Source organism: Pinus tabuliformis, chromosome 7 (assembly GCF_031772625.1).
Source record: "Pinus tabuliformis cultivar Carrire ecotype Pingquan chromosome 7, CPIR1, whole genome shotgun sequence".
Lineage (NCBI taxonomy): Eukaryota > Viridiplantae > Streptophyta > Pinopsida > Pinales > Pinaceae > Pinus > Pinus tabuliformis.
Genome location: NC_142293.1, coordinates 1,678,630,241 through 1,678,643,533, shown reverse-complemented (window position 1 = coordinate 1,678,643,533; position 13,293 = coordinate 1,678,630,241). Strand labels below are relative to the sequence as shown.

General features: G+C 41.6%; 1 protein-coding gene across 1 annotated transcript in view; it reads right to left on the bottom strand.

Moving 5' to 3' along the window:
• LOC149254903 (uncharacterized) overlaps positions 1–13,293 on the bottom strand; it is a 233,874-nt gene that overhangs the window by 181,818 nt on the left and 38,763 nt on the right. The window lies entirely within an intron of this gene.

Below are 13,293 nucleotides of genomic sequence, written 5' to 3'. Positions count from 1 at the left end.
AGCATTTAATCTCAGCCTTAGATCTCAATCTATTTCAGCCATTGGATTTAGGGATCACCCAAAAGTCACTTGGATCACCCAAAAGTCATTTGGGGTTAGATTAAAGGAGGAAAAGGTCACTCATTCTTTCATGAGCAGATTGGGAGAAAGAGAGCAAGAGAGCAAGGGAGATTTCTGGATAGGGAGGAGAAGGAGACAGCAGCTTGGCACACATTCCAAGGCAGCAGTTGAGCAGATTTGTACCGCTGATTCAGCACACAGTGAAAGGCAGATTTTGGCACGATTTTCGAGGAGTGGTTTGCATAAAAATCGAGGAATAGTTTGCTGGTTTTTTTGCACGCAAAACGAAGGCCGTACAGCAGCATTTAATGCTGAAAGTGGGCACAAAAATCGAGGAGGCCGTACAACATTTATTGCTGTCCTGTTTGCTGTAATTTCCAGTTTGCTGTGAGGCATGGGAAAAGAAATAAGTTGTAAATTTGCTTGCTGATTTTTTGCTGAATATTTCTCACTGTAAAAAGGCAATTTTCAGAAATAAAGAAGAGCTCTCAAACTGGTTTTCCCCAAGAGTTGTAGGGGGTTTTTCCAGGGTCACATTGACCAAAAATCTCAGTGTTTAAATGTGTTTTAATGGCTGTTTATTACTAATGATTTTTATTTCTGCAATTTCCAACATTCTGTAAAATTTCCAAAATTTGTGTTTTCAGCAAATTTATTTTTTCCAGCTTGTTAAATGTATGGTTATGGGAAAAGGCATTTAACTATATGGGAGAAATAAGGGGAAACTGAAAACCGGGGTGGGAAATGAGAAATTTCTACATGGTATCAGAGCTTGAGTGCTAAAGGGCAGTTTGGGACAGCAAAAGGAAAAATTACAGCTGCTGATTTTTCACTCAGAAAATTCCAGCAAGCTGATTTTTTCATAAACAGCAGTTTTATCTTTACTACAGCAGTGCTATTTTTCAGTTTTAGGACAGCAGGATGTCATTGGGATTGAGGGTGGAGGATAGGCTAGATGGGCATATAAATTACAGCGTTTGGAAGGAGAGAATGCAGAGTATCTTTGAGGAGGCAGAAGTCTGGGATATCATGGTGCATACCACACAGAACCCTGTTGTTGTGCCTACTGATGCTACTCAGTTGGCTGAGTATAATAAGAAGAACAATAAGGGTAAGAGGCTGATTCTAGACGGAATCAAAGACCATTGCATTCCTCATGTGAGAGGAAAGAGCAATGCCCATGAGATGTGGACAGCATTGTCCAATCTCTACCAGAGTACCAATGAGAACCGGAAGATGGTCCTGAAGGAGAAGCTGAAGAACATTAAGATGGGTAATGATAGTGCAGCTGGATATCTCACAAAGATTACTAATGTGAGAGATGAGTTGGCAGTGATTGGAGAGGCCATTCCACCCACTGAGTTGGTGCGGATTGCAGTGAATGGCCTCCCCCGTTCATGGTTGAACTTTGCTGATGGGGTTTGTGCACGTGAGACCCTTCCCAAATGGGAGAGGTTTTGGGATGATTGCATTCAAACAGAGATCAGGAAAGGTCAGCTTGGGGCAGCCAAGCCAGTTGAGCAAGATGAGGATGTAGCACTGGTGGCAGGAGGCAAGAAAGGCAAAGGGAAGAAGCAGGCTTCCACAGGCAGTGGTGGGGGCAAAGGCAAAGGTAAAGGTAAACAGGGGAACACACAGAAGGACTATTCCAAGGTGAAGTGTTGGAATTGTCAAAAGATGGGACACTATGCAGTTGTGTGTCCGGAGAAGAAGAAGAAGAAGGGGAAGAACCAGGACGTGGCAGCTTCAGCAGAGATTAAGGACTTTGCAGGTCGTTTTGACCGGGAGATTGCGTTCACTACGTGTGAGTCCTCTAGTGCAGGATCACCTGCCACACAGGTTCAAAGGGAGCATGCTTTTCCCTCGATTAGCGGAGCATCTTCAGGTATCTAGTATGTGGACAGTGGGGCTTCACGTCATATGACAGGAGTCCGTGAGTACTTCTCAGAGCTTTTAGAGAGTGGCACTGATATAGAGGTAGTACTCGGTGATGACAGAGTTGTTAGATCAGTCAGGGTGGGGACACTGACATTTCAGAGGGAGTCCAAACCTCCCTTGAAAGTGTCAGATGTTCTTTATGTGCCAGGGATGAGGAAAAACCTCATATCCGTCTCAACTTTGGAGGACAGAGGATATGAGGTACTGTTCAGGGGAGGACAGGTGTTGATGTATCCCAGGGGCACTCCAGCTGATTCAGCTAGAGTGATAGGTGTACGCCATGCAAAGGTGTACAAGTTTGCATTCCAGCCCCTTTTGGCATTGAGCAGTAGTACCGACAGCAGAGCTAGCAGTTCTGAGCTGTGTGAGATTTGGCACCGCAGGATGGGACATATGTATCATGGAGCCTTGAGGACATTGCGGGAGATCACTACAGGTGTGCCAGATTTCAGTACTGATCACTTTGATACTTGCAGAGGTTGTGCGATGGGCAAGTTTGCCAAATCCCCTTTTCCCAGCAGTGACAGCAGAGCGACTGGGATACTTGATTTGATTCATTCCGATGTGAGCAATCGGATGTCTCATGTTTCCTTGAGTGGATATGAGTACTATGTTTTATTCATTGATGATCACTCCAGGAGGACCTGGATTTATTTTTTGAAGACCAAGAGTGAGGTCTTCAAGTGGTTTCAGGAGTTCAGAGCTCTTGTGGAGACACAGACAGGTCGAAAGATCAAGTCCCTGAGGTCAGACAATGGAGGAGAGTACACCCTTGGAGAGTTTGTTGACTATTGTGCGGAGGCAGGCATTAGGAGGGAGTTCACTGTTCCTTACAACTCCCAGCAGAACGGGGTTGCAGAGAGGAAGAACAGATCCATCATAGGGGCTGCCAAAGCCATGTTACATGATCAGGGGTTGCCATTGTTCTTGTGGGCAGAGGCCTGCAACACAGTTGTTTACTTGCAGAACAGGAGTCTGCATCGTGCCTTGGGGCACATGACTCCGGAGGAGGCTTTCTCTGGGAAGAAGCCTGATATTGGTCATCTTCATATCTTTGGATGCATTACATACTCCTATATACCCAAGGAGAAGAGGACCAAACTAGAGCCCACCGCAGAGAAGGGTATCTTTGTGGGCTACAGTGAGACCTCAAAGGCCTTTCGGATTTACATTCCTGCACAGAGGAGAGTTGTTGTCAGACGGGATGTGAAGTTCGAGGAGGACAGGGCCTTTAGGAGGTCACAGGAGTTAGAGTATCTGGATCAGCCAGACCCTCAGCAGCAGTTGAGTCAGTTGCAGGGATCCAGTGGGCAGGGATCAGGAAGATCAGGAGGTACATCTATGAGGATGTCAGGTTCGTCAGTGACCAGTGGCTCACCGAGCCAGAGTGGTGGTGCTTTGGGCAGCATGCAGAGCAGTTCACAGAGCAGTTCACTAGGGAGTCCACTGATGGATAGTTCACACGGTACCTCAGCTTCTACAGGTTCAGGTGCAGGCAGGAGGACAGCAGACAGACAGTCAGGAGTTCAGGCTCCTGATGGTGATGAGGAGGAGTTTCATTCTCCTATGGGAGAAGCATGCTCAGGGAAGAGAAAGCCCAAGTGGCTTCAGGACACCTTGAGAGATGCCACATCTGTTGCTGAGCCGAAGAGGCCGGTCAGAGAGAGTAGACCACCTGAGAGGTTTGTAGCTATATGGCAATGGTTACCAGCATCCTTGACTCTGAGCCTTCTAGCTATGAGGAGGCAGCTAGCCAGCAAGTCTGGAGAGAGGCCATGCAGGAGGAGTATTCTTCTATCATGAAGAATGATGTTTGGGAGGTGGTGCCGAGGCCTGAGGGCAAATCCGTGGTTACTTCCAGATGGCTTTACAAGGTAAAGCATGCTGCAAATGGCAGCATTGAGAAATTCAAAGCAAAGTTTGTGGCTAGAGGGTTCTCCCAGGTAGAGGGAGTTGATTATGAGGAGACCTTCGCTCCCGTGGCTCGATATACTTCGATCCGCTCCATTATATCGATAGCAGCAGAGATGGGTTGGAAGATCCACCAGATGGATGTGAAGATCGCATTTCTCAATGGCTTCATACAGGAGGAGGTGTACATTGAGCAACCACAGGGCTTTGAGGTGCATGGGAAGGAGTCCCATGTGTGCAGACTGAAGAAGGCCCTTTATGGCCTGAAGCAAGCTCCCAAAGCTTGGTACTCCAGGATAGATACATATTTGCAGGGGATGGGTTTCACAAAGAGTGAGGCAGATCCGAACCTTTACTTTATTGTGATTGGTGAGGAGCCTCTCATTCTGGTGCTGTATGTGGATGACTTGGTCATTACAGGTGCAGAGAGACTCATAGAGCACTGCAAGAGAGATCTTGCGACGGAGTTTGAGATGAAGGACATCAGCTTGATGCATTACTTTTTGGGCTTGGAGGTGTGGCAGGAGGAGGGGCATTTCTTCCTGGGGCAGGGGAAGTATATTGTGGACATCCTTAGCAGATTCCACATGGAGGATTGTAGACCCATGTCGACACCGATGATCACCAACTGGAAGAAGCTTCATGCTTCGGATTCCGAGTTGGTGGATCCCACATTGTACAGGCAGCTGATTGGTTCCTTGATGTATTTGGTCAACACTAGACCAGATATCTGTTTTGCAGTCAATACGATGAGTCAGTTTATGTGTGAGCCTAGGAAGGTTCACTGGGTGGCTGCAAAACACATTTTGCGATACTTGCAAGGGACAGTGGATTATGGTCTGGACTACAGGCAGGGAGATGGAGTGAGATTGGCAGGATACACTGATTCTGATTGGGCAGGTTGTGCTTCTGATAGGAAGAGCACTTCAGGGTGCTGTTTTGGGTTGGGTTCAGCAGTAGTGTCATGGTTCAGCCAGAAGCAGCAGTCAGTAGCACTGAGTTCAGCGGAAGCAGAGTATATGGCAGCCAGTCTAGCTAGTTGTGAGGCTATCTGGCTTTGCAAGATGTTGTTTGACTTATTTGGTCAGCCGTTGAGACCTTCAGTGATTTACTGTGATAATCAGAGTTGCATTAAACTCACGGAGAATCTAGTTTTTCATGACAGGTCAAAGCATATCGGGATCAGATATCATTTCATCAGAGACTATGTTCAGAAGGGAGCTGTGAAGCTTGAGTATATTTCCACTGATGAGCAGGTTGCAAATCTTCTTACCAAAGCCTTACCATGGGGCAAGCATGTCTACTTTAGAGACAAGATGGGTGTGGTGAGAAACACCTTCCTCGGTAAGAGGGAGTGTTGAAATTTGGTACCAGAGGACAAGTGGTTCCTTAAGGCTTTGATCTTTGGCCTAGAGAAAAGTGTCCAAAAGAATTTAATTTTTCTCCTAAAGTGACTTTGTAATTTTTTTATAAAGTTAAATCTAATTTAAAAGTGACTTTAAGTGATAAAGTTACTAAGTCTAATTTTAAAGTGACTTTTATAAAGTCAATGAAAAATTAGAAAAGAAAAGTGACTTTGGAAATAAATGACTAAGTGGGTCTTTATTAAAGTGAGGTGAATTAAAAAATAAAAAGTGAGATTTAAATGAGCATTTAATCTCAGCCTTAGATCTCAATCTATTTCAGCCATTGGATTTGGGGATCACCCAAAAGTCACTTGGGGTTAGATTAAAGGAGGAAAATGAGGAAAAGGTCATTCATTCTTTGATGAGCAGATTGGGAGAAAGAAAGCAAGAGAACAAGGGAGATTTCTGGATAGGGAGGAGAAGGAGACAGCAGCTTGGCACACATTCCAAGGCAGCAGTTGAGCAGATTTGTACAGCTGATTCAGCACACAGTGAAAGGCAAATTTTGGCATGATTTTTGAGGAGTGGTTTGCACAAAAATCGAGGAACAGTTTGCTTGTTTTTCTGCACGCAAAACGAGGGCCGTACAGCAGCATTTAACGCTGAAAGTGGGCACGAAAATCGAGGAGGCCGTACAGCATTTATTGCTGTCCTGTTTGCTGTAATTTCCAATTTGTTGTGAGTCATGGGAAAAGAGATAAGTTGTACATTTGCTTGCTGATTTTTTGCTGAATATTTCTCACTGTAAAAAGGCAATTTTCAGAAATAAAGAAGAGCTCTCAAACTGGTTTTCCCCAAGAGTTGTAGGGGGTTTTTCCAGGGTCACATTGACCAAAAATCTCAGTGTTTAAATGTGTTTTAATGGCTATTTATTACTGCTGATTTTTATTTCTGCAATTTCCAGCATGCTGTAAAATTTCCAGAATTTGTGTTTTCAGCAAATTTATTTTTTCCAGCTTGTTAAATGTATTGGTTATGGGAAAGGGCATTTAACTATATGGGAGAAATAAGGAGAAATTGAAAACCGGGGTGGGAAATGAGAAATTTCTACAAGTGTTTGTCAACGCTATGCTCTACATTGCTCTTGCCATGTCATGCCTTTGTTATTCTAAGCCCATAATTCTGGTATCTCTGTTTATTCCATTCGTGCCCATTTCATTATTGTGCATTAGTTGTGCAGTCCTTCCGCTCTCACTGATTCCATTTTGAGCATCGATCCTCCAATTGCAAACAATTTTGTTTTTTCGTCTACTTGAGATTACCTTTCTCGGGTATCCAGGCTAGCCCTGGCCATTTATTTGAAATCTCGCTTAAGCAATTCTGAGCCTGTGCCCTTTCTCTGCACTTGAGCATCCATTTCCATGCACAAATGGCTTTGAAATTCGAGCTAAGCTATTAAAGAACTCTCATGGCTTTCTATCAGCTACATCTCTATTTTATCCTTGAAAAAAATATATATTCTTTTTCATTTCCAATAGAATCCACAACGGGGTCTCTCGTCTCTTCTTTTACATTAACCTCATCAACCATTTCCTCGCACCATTTTGTACCGAGTCGTTGCTCAAATGGTATTACCTGTTTTTATTGGGACCTTTATTTTCTTATTTTTAAGTATGTAGGAAAGATTTCCAATAAGTGAGAAGCTCGTTGATACAGCTTGAACCTATAAGAAAATTTTGAATGAAGTATAGTATGAGGCTACGGACTATGTCTAGATGGCATCAATTGCCTCAAAAACAATATTGGCAACGTACCGTAAGCTCCTCTTGGTTTTGTCGAATTCAAACGTGAATTCAGATCCGTAGTACCTTGTATTATGCACAATTGGTAGACTCATTACTCTATCCATCCTTCATATATGATTCCTTAAGACCAGGTCTACCATCTCAAGGAACAACTCGTTCGGCCAAGCAATAGTTTGGTGGGGGAGTCGAAACACTTCACTACGTCTTTCTTTTATTAGCTCATTGTTGTACATTTCCTTTAAGAAGTTGAAGCTTGTGTGGCGTTCAAGTCTTGCATCTCGAAGTTCATTCATTGCGTCGAATGCATACAATGCAATGAGTTAAATGGTTCTGCACTGGTTGGACCATTGAGTCCATGCATAGTTTGTGTTGAATTTCCATCAAGTCCATCATAACCCCTGGGATGTACGTTGGAATGACACCTATAACATCTTTTCTCGGGCATGACACCTGTATCAATCTCTCAGCGATTCGGGGTTGTGCCAAACGACTTACCTTTGCACGTTGACTTCAAAGGCATGCAGTTGGAGCCAAGAAAAATCGAAAAAGAAATCCTTATCACTAGAGTTTGGGTTTGATGTTACAGCGTTTGCTTTGACCAAGTGGTCAAGCCACTAATCAAGATTTGCTCTAGTTCTCATTGCATCAACAATTTTACCAAGGGATTTGTGGCCAAACCCGTTGTTGTTGTTGGTGCTAATGCAGTAGGGTTTGCAGCTTGATTAATAGAAAGTGTTGGGGTTGTTGGTTGTGTAAGAAATATAGTGTCTTTGTTTTGTTTGTTGTGTGGACGTATTTAGCACGTTGGGGCCCGGAAGAGATCCTATGGACAGAACGCAGCGGAAGGGTAATATTTGAAGAAGCATTGTTTTGATTTGGTTATAGGAGGAGCGAATCTCAAGCTAATTTCATCCTGCATAACCTTCATCAACTTCAAAGAAAATTTCACATTATTTTGACAAGTACTCTCTTGCTGTCAACAATCATTGTTGAGACATCTTTCAAAACTTGGTTTCCAAGTATCTCAATTTGAAGTTTTTGGCCTTCTCAGCGACGCCAATACCCATTTTGTTCTTGAGTTGTTAAGAAAATGGCTCTAATTGGTGATGTATTAGAATTATTGAATACTCTAATACATTCCACTCTTGATGGGATGGTAAACATCAGCATGAACACTCTCTCTGATATTAGAACTTGTTTACAAAAATCACAAGAGAAAATAGAGTTTTTGCAACTCGAATCACAGCTACAACGAGATGAGTTACAACAATGTAAGCATCATTCTAAATGGGTTTTTGTTTAGAACAATCCTATGTTTGAGTATGAAGTTGACTCCCATCAGAAACTAGAAATTGATTAGATCAATGAGCCCATCTCAGGAGCAAATTTGCATGCAGATGCAGATGTCCAGTTTGCGCTTCCCAAGCCCGTCATCAAACCTTGGGAAGAGCTTGTCGACAACAAGCATAAAACTAGTCTTGGATACGACAAGGAGGTGTCCTTTCATACTCCAAACTATTCCAAGCCCATTCAATGTAAAAGTGTTGGGTTTCTTCAAGACAACTTTTCTTCACCTGCACCTCATCCACAACAACAGATTGTCAAATGCCAACATTGTGACAGAGTTGGCCATGTGAAAGATCATTGTTTTGATCTTCATCCATGTGAGCATTGTGGTCAGCACACTCATCATTCAAACATATGCTTCAGAAACAAGCCTCCTACAAGAACAAAGATTCACCTTGGATGGATCGCTTCTTAGCAATGGGCTTCAACGGCCAAGAAGATATTTCACTCACATCACATAATTTGTTCTAGAGTATTGAAAAGGCTTGCAGTTGAGTTCTCTTCATCTTCTCACCTTGTATTTGACAACGGGGAAATTGATGGTCATATACAAGCTTCAAAGATAAATCAAGCGAGCCTGAGCCATAGCCTGAATCTACTCCCTGGACCTACAACCAAAGATAGCCATACCCAGATTTAGAGTTGTAGCCAGAGACGCAGAATCCCCTAAGCATGCCTTTGGTTGGTGGCTTTCCTTAAACCACTGCAAGTTGCAGACCTCCCTTTTTCCAAGTTGAAGGTCTCCCTCTTCAAAGCATTATGGAGCACTTCCTCTAACAGAAGACTTCAGATTCTTGCCAGATTTGGAAGAGTTTCAGGAATCACACTAAGCATTCCATGTTGAGACCCAAACGTCTCCCTTTTCACAAAAAGTTGGGAGCACTTCCTCTAGCAGAAGACTTCAACTTCTTACCAAATTTGAAAGAGTTCCAGGAACTGCACTACGCGTTCTAGTGTCGGTGGTCATCCTTAAACCATCGCCAGTTGAGACCTCAAGTTCTCCTACCTTATATCTTTATTTGAGAGAGCACATTTAGTCATTGGCTGTAACTTTTGTATTACAACTCTTGGACTCGTATATACACCTTCGGATTAAGGGGGGGAAATGTTGGACACCTAATCCGCTAAGGGTTATGGTGTGGAATGTGAAAGGTAATTAGAGTCCAAGAGACCACTTGATATATGAAAACCAAGGGTCATAACAATGTATTATAAATGTATATATTGTGAATAGTAAATGTATCTCACGCTTATCTTAATCTATTGTGTTTGTGTTTAACAGTGACTGACTTTCAAAAAGGGATCATGGTAATTCGGCCTCAGAAAATTCCAAAAATGTTCCTAGAGCTCCCTCAACTGATTCCCAACGCTTCGAACCTACTTCGGGACGCAGTTACAAATGATGATTCTTCGTAGCAACTTCAAGGTGTCGTCCCCTAACTCCTTAGATGCCTGCCTTCTTTGTTATTGATTCCTTAATTGTCACGGGCCCATGTCATCTACCGAGATCATGATAAACTGCTTGAATGGTTATTTCACGATGCAGGTATCATCCGTCTACTACGGGAACCACTACAAGACAACCTTGTTGGAAAAGTAACTAGGTTCAATTTTCCTTCTTGTATCAATTTGTATTTTTATGTAAAAGAAGAAAATTAATTTTATTTAAGCATGGGTTTCGTGCTCCATTTAATGGTCTTCTAGGTCCAAGGTTACTTAGGAGCGGGAGCAGGAAGCGACATTTTCAAAAGCTCCCAATTTGGGAGTAAATCGGGAGCGAATTTTTATATAATATATATTTTTATATATTTTTATGCATATATGTCAACAAAAGCCTGTAGAAGGATGAATTAGATATAAAAAGCATAAAAACATGGATTAAACCATATAACATCAATCATCTAGAAGTTATAATCTTCATCAACCGCATCCACGAGTAACAAGTTCTCATTTATATAACATGTAAGGGTTCGCATAACCAAAATACCATCAAGTGCAATCCATCTCTGAATCGAAAAAACATCAACTAATAGGCTCTAGATGGCCTCTAGCATCGAAAAAAATCATGCTACAATAGGTAGCTACATATCATCAAAATCATTGCCTATCTTGGGATCTTTGTCATTAATATCACCCTCTAAGCAATTAACATAAGATAGAAAAAACATAGCATGTCAAGTCAAGATTTTGTTTGAGTGATGGGTACATTTTTAGTAGGGTCATGATAGAGGAGTTTGACAACTAATGTCAATAACATCAAGGTACATAGAGGGTTTGGTGCTCTTGATTAAATATGAGTTCCATACCCCAGTACATGACAAAATCCAATGGAAACAATGCAATCCCCCCAATCCTGAAATCCTAAAAAATTGATAAGTCTGCTGGATTTTGAGTGAGTTCTAAAATTATACTTTCTCCATATGAAATCCAATGAGGTCGGAACCACTCTCAAACATCCTGAGTCATTTCATAATAACGTTAAAAACTCAGGTAAAAAAATTAAATGAAAGATAAAGGAGAATGTCACTTTTACTTTAAGAATTTAACATTACCATGAAATGCATATCAATACTAGGGCCATAGGCTTGAATATTAGGTTGCCCTACTTAAAAACTCTTGTTCATTGAAAAACATTTGTGTCTGGAACATCTATCAGACAAAAAATTTGCAAATAAACCAAGGAGCAAATTTTTTTTGCGGGAGCGGATTCGGGGGGCGCTCCCCCACAACCCTGTCTAGGTCAAGCATGCATTTCATGCTCCTAGGGTTTGTCATGAGTCAAAAGAATTATTATCATATGTAAAAGACCCTTTTGGGCAAATTGTATCAAGAAAGAAACATTGTTTTTTTGTCTATAATGTCAATTTAGACTCCCAAGACCAAGTCAATCGTGCCAAGGAGAAATCGGCCTAGAAGAGGGATGTTCAACCTCTTGAAAGGTGTATATATAGCCAGAGAATTTGACCTATTGAAACACACATTATACAAGTTCAATCTGCAATAGGACAAGAAGAAAGAAGAGCGAAAAAGTCAAGAAGACGAAGGAAAAGTAAAAGCAAGGAAGAAGACTTGAAAATATATCTTTTTTGTCCACATGTGCGAGCAAATTAGGGTTTTCTATGTGAGTTGCAAGGGTCGAAGTTGCAGGTCGAATTGCAGACCTAAAGTTGCAGGACCGAGACTTTGACTGGAGCAGTTTGTGAAGAGGTTGACTTTCGTTGACTTTGGTAGACATTGTCTTATTTGGAGGGTTGACTTGGGGCTTGAGGAAGTCTTGGATTTGGTCTTTGGGTCCTGGAGGTCTCATTTTGATCTGATTCTATAAGAAGAGGATTGTTCGGGTTTTCACCAATTGTGGGGTTTTGCCCTAGCGTGGAGCCTATATTTTGTATTTTGTGTTTTGTGATCTTCATGTTTTTTATATTTGCTTGATGAAGAAGAAAAAAATAATAATAAAATGCCAACAAATATCACAAGTAATTATCTAGTAAGGAAAATCAATATTAATCTACAAATGCCTTAATTTTCCAACATGGAATCAGAGCTAAGGTTGGTAAAAGGAGGCTAGAAGATCACTCTCGTTGGCATAGATGAAGATACCTCTACAGTAGTCCTAACAAATGTAAAGTTTTGTGGCAATTTCTCTTGAGAATAAATGAAGTAATTACACTTTAATTTAATGTGATATTTTGTGGATAAGGAAGCTAGTTTCAATGTGGAATGGTACCTACGATGTTGGACATAAAACAAGATCCGATATCTTCCTCTTGACAGAGATCCGAATTTTGCATGATACAAGTAAACTTCAGTTGTTAAGGTATAAATGACATGATCTGAATTGCAAAGAACCACTACAGTGATCTATGACAATATGACTACAACTTGACAAGAAGTGAATTCCCTTGAGCTACTAGATTAAAGATGGAAGTGAGTTTCTTGGTGATACAAGTTGACTTCTGAACAGAGATACGAACAACAATTACAAGAAGATGAGAATGCTTGAAGATTTGAGTCACTATAGATCCAAGTTTCTTCAAAAGTATACATGACGCAAGCATATTACGATGTGTTTTATCCGAGATATGACACTATGATGATCTAAGTTACAATATGAAGCTGAAGGTCTTTTGCCATCCAAGGATTCAGTGATAAAAACTAATTTTTGAAGTCTGATGCAAAGTTAAAACAATTATATGTGTTGTCTCTAAGGCAATGCATGTCTATGATACTTCAAATTGAAATATCCGAATTACTTTCTCTGAGCCAGACCATAACAGTGATATGTGGGTTGAGCTTGAAGAGATGGGCCACTAAGGAGACTATAATATAATACATCCAAAGAGCAACAAATCATTAGAGGACATCTGAAATAGGCCGCAGATCAAGGAGTTCAAGCAAAGAAGGAAAAAGAGACTTGTTTGGGTGATTTTTGTCTTTGCTAGGAAGCCGATTTTGATAGATGCAGGGTCAAGTAGGAGAGGGATAATTCTGGGCATATTTTGGGCTTGAAATCTTCAAGGAACAGGGGTCGAGTTATTTGTTTGATTGCAGGTAGGGCCGAAGCCCTGTAGTGGTTTGTTTAGAGGCCGAAAGGTTTGTTTTGAAGGCACAAGACAGCCAAGCAAGCAATTGTGGAAAGGCTGAGTATGAAGGCAGATAAGGCAAGCTGTTAAGGAAGGTTCTAGCGAAATTTTGGAGGAGAATTGAGGCAGAACAAAGGGTTGTTGCAGTGTCCTAACCAGGCCGAAATTATCTCAAACTAGTGTATGCTCAGAACCAAGTAAGTGAAAAGTTTTCCAGAGGTATGTTTCTCCATAGATTGATTTATTGCTTGTGGTTAGTTGGTCCAAGATTAGACTGAATGTTGGAGCATCTTAAGGTTGTCG